We start from the raw sequence: 5942 nt of genomic DNA on the forward strand, positions 1-5942 counted from the left end.
TTTTAAGGGAATTTCAAAGGTTACTATTAGAAGACTCACAGATCTTTCAAATTCCACTAATTTCACTCTAAGATATATAACGTAGCCCAAATTATACCATTATCAAATGGAAGATAGAATCTGAATTTATAATCGGCAGTAAATAAACTTCGGTCATAGTCATTCCAATTTCCAAATTGTGGTTGACATGAAATGCATATAAAACTGAACGAAACAGATGTTTTAATGTTTTAAAAGTGTCATCTATTTATTCATAATATGTTTACACGAATTGAAAATTTTACTAGAAAGTTGAAAGCTCTTCAAATCGTCGAGCACTTGTCACTATGCCAAACCGTCACCATGCCTCGAATTAACCTATGAGATTATAGTGGGTGTGAGTACTACAAGTAATACTCAGTAGGAAGACACTTGAGTAAATGATAAAATACATATATGTTTTCAGAAATGCTAACTTTGATTTATTCGTGTCACCGTCAATCTCTTTCTCTTATTTGAACCACCGAACGGTGCCTCCTTCATGAGCAACAAATAATAGTGTCACTTTCAATTTCTTTCTCTTATTTGAGCCACCAAACGATGCCTCCTTCATGAGAAACACAACAATATATTTGATGCAAAATGAAAATAAATAATTCTTATACCACTTACAAAAATGCCAAGAGCACCCCTACCTTAATGCATGAAGTTTGAATATCCTTTTTTTGCTCAATAAGAAATAAAATGCAGCGTACTTCTTTGCCTCCTTTTCAAATAATTTTCAGATTTAGGAGTTCCTTTAAATCTATGAAAAATGGCAAAAACATATTTATGTAGAAGTGTAATTGTTGGGGAGAAAGAATGTGGTAAAGGGATTGAATTTTTTATTTTTAGATTTCCAAAATAAACGTATGACTATTAAACATAAGGGACGGTTTTTCCCTTAAATCTCAACTGAAGTTGTAATGTACTCCATTAAAAAAAATGAGGTTACAAAATTAAGTGGGGAGGTAAAACATTTAAAAGTGGAATCAAGTGCATAAAGTGGGTATGAATGTGCAGGTGACTTTTCAAGAGTATGGTGATAGTTTCATTTTTTCTTCTTTCCTTTGTGTTGGTTACGTGTGAGTGTAATTGAGATTTAAAATGACTTGGGGTTAAACAAAGTCATTTGTGGTTTTAAAATTGAATTAGACATCTTACGAAAATTTTTAGACAAGTGAGCCAACATTACTATAGTGACTAAAACTTTAATTTGGACTATTAGGAAGTGTCGTCAAAATAAATATTTATCGTCTAAAAGAGATTTTGATACCTTATAAAAATTTTAAAACGAGTGCACATAACTTTACTATCGTGACCAAAGCTTTAATTTAAACTCCTAGAATGTAACGACGTAATAATATAACTCGAATTATTTTTGAGTTCTACCAAGAAAATTTCCTTTAAAATGAGATATAAGATTTATTATTATTATATTTTTTTTTCAATCGCGAAAACTCTCCCCATTTAAAATAATTTCGTCCTCAAAATTTAACTTACTTGTTTAAGAAAGTCGGGATACTTGGCTAGAACTTCTTCTTCCCTTTCCGAAGTAGTCTCATCCTTACTATATTTATCCCACTAGACTTTGACTAATGGAACCCTTCGATTCCTCAGAACATGGTCCTTTCTCTCCAGAATCACTGCAGGAGCTTCTTCATACGTCATATCACTCTGGACATCCAATGGTCGAACATTCACAACATGGTTAAAATCTGAAATATACTCTCTCAACATAGAAACGTGAAATACGTTGTGCACTGCTGATAGTTCGAGTGGCAATGCTAGACGATATGCTACATTCTCAATTTTTTTCAAGAATCTCAAATGGACCAATAACTTTTGGACTCAATTTCCTTTCTTTNATGCTAGACGATATGCTACATTCTCAATTTTTTTCAAGAATCTCAAATGGACCAATAACTTTTGGACTCAATTTCCTTTCTTTCCAAATCGTAGTATTCATTTCATTAGTGCCACTTTAAGAAATACTTTCTCTCCAACCTCAAAAGTCAACTCTTTTCTTCTTTTGTCAGCATAGCTCTTTTGACGATCTTGGACGGTCTTAATTCTTGATCTAATTTGATGTATAGGCTCCACAGTCGTTTCTACCAATCTGGACCTAAAACATTCCTTTTACCAACTTCGTCCCAGTATAATGGCGAACCACATCATCGACCGTATAAAGCCTCATATAGTGTTAAACCAATAGTAGCTTGAAGGCTATTGTTGTATGCGAATTCAAGTAATGGCAAATGATCTTCCCACTTACCACCCAAATCGAGGACACAAGCTCTCAACATATCTTCGAGAACTTTGATAGTTCATTCAGATTATTCATCAGTTTGAGGATTGTATGCAGCACTAAATGTTAACTTAGCACCCCTAGCTTTTTGAAGGCTTATCCAAAACTTCGAAGTAAACATTGGATATCTGTCAGATACGATAGAAACTGAAACACCATGAAGCTGCATAATCTCTCTGATATAAATTTGTGCGAGCTGTTCTAAGCTATAGTTATGGTAGAAAATGAGCAGATTTTGTCAATCGATCTACGATCATCCAAATTGCATCATGACCTCTCATTAATCTAGGAAAACCAATGACAAAATCCATTGCAATCTTCTTCCATTTCCATTTGGGTATGTCCATAGGGTTCAACAGCCCTAACGGCCTTTGATGTTCAGCTTTACTTGTTGACAAACCATACATTTGAACACAAATTAAGTGTTGAAGGTAGGATTATATTCTTTAATTATTCGAATATTATATCCCATGTAAATAGGAATTGTTATCTGTTAGTTAGGGATTGAATTAGTTAGGATATAATTATTTTTTAAATTGCCTAAAATGTGGGAAACTTATTACATTCAGTATAGGAATTCCCTTATATATACAGGTGTAACCTTCATTCAAAAATTAATTGAACTCTGAATTTCTTCATGGTATCAAAGCTTTAGATCTAAAAAATTTACTTCTGAACCTGGACAGAATCATGGCCTCATCAGGATCAACAGAAGCTCAACCTTTCAATCCAATGGAATTCACCTCTGGTCTATCATCAACTCTTCCAAGTACCTGCGAAATATCCGAAGGCTTCGTTTTGCTAATCACAGTTCATAAGCTTAATGGATGCAATTTCCTACAATGGTCTTAATTAGTAATGATGTATATCAGTAGCAAAGGCAAGGATGATTATTTAACAGGAGAGAAAAAGGAACCTCAGAAGGATGATCCTTCATACAAATCGGGGAGGACCGAGAATAAGATGGTCATGTCCTGGTTGATAAACTCATTGGAAGTAGATGTTGGACAAACTTTTTTGTTCTACAAAATAGCGAAGGAGATTTGGGATGCTGCCAAAGAAACTTTCTCCAACAGTGAAATTGCACCTTTGAGATTAAGAGTCAAATTCGTGATCTGCGCCAAGGCAACCTCAACTTCACTCAATACTGGCAACAACTGGATATTCTTGAGGGACTTGAGTGGGATTGTCCAACTGATGCCCTTAATTACCAAAAGATTATTTAGAAGGAACGAATCTTCACATTTCTTGCCGATCTCAACAAAAACTTGGATGAAGTCAGGGGAAGGATTCTCTCAACCAAACCACTTCCTACCATCCGTGAAGCATGTTCTGAGGTTCACAGAAAGGAAAGTCAGAAGAAAGTGAAGCTAAAAGATCTCTCTCCTTAAGGCCTAGTCAATGAAGGATCTGCTCTTGCTGTAAAAGGACAATTGAATCAACCCTAAGATCAACGCCATAAGTCCAATAGGCATTGATATGAACACTGCCATAAAGTAGGACACACGAAAAAAACTTGCTGGAAAATTCATAGAAAACTTGCCATTTGGAAGAGAGGAAAAAAAAAACAAAGATAATCATGGGTATCAAGTTGCTTTCGAGGAGTTGGTAACAGAATCTGGTTCTTCTTCATTTAGCAAAGACCAGATGGATCTCTTAAAAAAACTAATCATAGAGAACAACCTAGTAGCTCAGATATTTGTACTGGGTCAGTGGCACAAAAAGGTATAACCTTTCAAGCTCTAAATGCTACAAAAGAACTTAATATATCATGGATTGTTGATTATGACGCTTCTGACCTTATGACTGGCAATTTTACTTTGTTTCAATCTTATCAACCTTGTTTTGGAAAACGTAAGATCAAAATAACTAATGGATCTTTCTCACAAGTAGTTGGAAAATGAGAGGTTGTCTTACCTAATAATATGGTGTTAACATCTGTGTTATATGTACCGAATTTGTCATGCAATCTACTTTCAATTGGCCAGCTTACTCAAGACTTAAACTTTGTTACTAAGTTTTCCCCACATACTCTAAATTTCAGGAGATGGAATCAAGGAAGATGATTGGCTGTGCTTGGGCATATGATGGACTCTATATCATTGGAAATAAAGCGGCAAGTAGACAAGCTCAAAATGCTAGTAGTGATCTTGTGTCTGTTAGTAGTTCTAGTCGTCATGAAATAATGAAATGGCACTTTAGGTTAGGCCATCTAAGCTTTTCATATTTGAAAACTTTGTTTCCTTCATTGTTCAAGAATAAAAGTTTAGAGTCTTTTCATTGTGAAACTTGCCAATTTGTCAAACAAAGTCGTGTTACTTACGCTCCGCAACCTTATAAAGCTTCAGCCCCTTTCACTCTAATTTATAGTATCTCTGGGGACCTTCTAGGATCTCCAATATCAATGGTACTAAATGGTTCATTACTTTAATAGATGACCACACAAGAATCAGTTGGGTTTACCTGATGAAAGACTAATCTGAAGCCAAAGAAATCTTCAAAAACTTTCATCACATGATTAAAAATCAATTTCAAGCACAAATCCAAATCCAATGGTCTGATAATGGCACTGAATATTTAAATTTTACCTTAAGGTCATACCTTGGGAAAAATGGCATAATTTACCGAAGTTCTTGTCGTGATATACCACAGCAAAATGGGGTAGCAGAACGAAAGAATAGACATCTCTTAGAGGTTACTAGATCCTTATTGTTCACCTCAAATGTACCAAAATTTTTTTTTTGGGGGGAGGGGGGCTGTACTTACTGCCACATATCTTATAAATAGATTGTCTTCTAAATTCCTTAAGTTTCAGCCTTCAATTTCTGTTTTAAAAACATTCTATCCAAATCTCAGAATTATCAATTCCATTCCACCAAAGGTGTTCAGATGCAGTGCTTTTGTCTATGTCAATCATCAAGGTAAAAGTAAACTTGAACGTCGTGCTATAAAGTGTATGTTTCTTGGGTATTCTCCATCATAAAAAGGACATAGATGTTACTCGCCCATAACCAAAAAATTCTATACTTCTATGAATGTCAAATTTTTTGAGCAACTGTCTTATTATTCCAAAACTCATATTGAGGGGGAGAATACAAGTCATAGTCAAGATCAGTTTTGGTAAAGTGTCCTTCCTAGACTTGTTGAATCAGAGCCAGTATCCTCTGTGTCTAGTGAAAGTGTGTCAAAAAGTGTGTTAAATGCTCCTGAAAAAGAACTACATGCTACTGCACCTGGAAAAGAGCTCCGTGTTTACTCTCATCGCACCACAACTACTGATATAAAGCCGAAAAGAGTACCTTATCATAGCCATGAATTTGATCCGAATCCAACTCCTCCTGAAATTCCAACAAGTAACAATTTGATGGATATTCCAGCAAGTAACACTTTGATGGAACCAGCTACTGCAGAAGTTCTTAATGATGATGAGCCAATTGCACTATGGAAGGGTAAGCGAATTGGCACACAACATCCTATTTGTAAGTTTGTTTCTATAGAAAGACTTTCGCTACAGTTCAAAGCTTTCTCAACTCAACTTGACAGTACCTCCATACCATCCAATATTTATGAAGCTCTTAAACATCCAAGATGGAAAGCAGCTGTACAGGAAGAAATA

Source organism: Olea europaea, chromosome 1 (assembly GCF_002742605.1).
Source record: "Olea europaea var. sylvestris chromosome 1, O_europaea_v1, whole genome shotgun sequence".
Classification (NCBI taxonomy): domain Eukaryota; kingdom Viridiplantae; phylum Streptophyta; class Magnoliopsida; order Lamiales; family Oleaceae; genus Olea; species Olea europaea.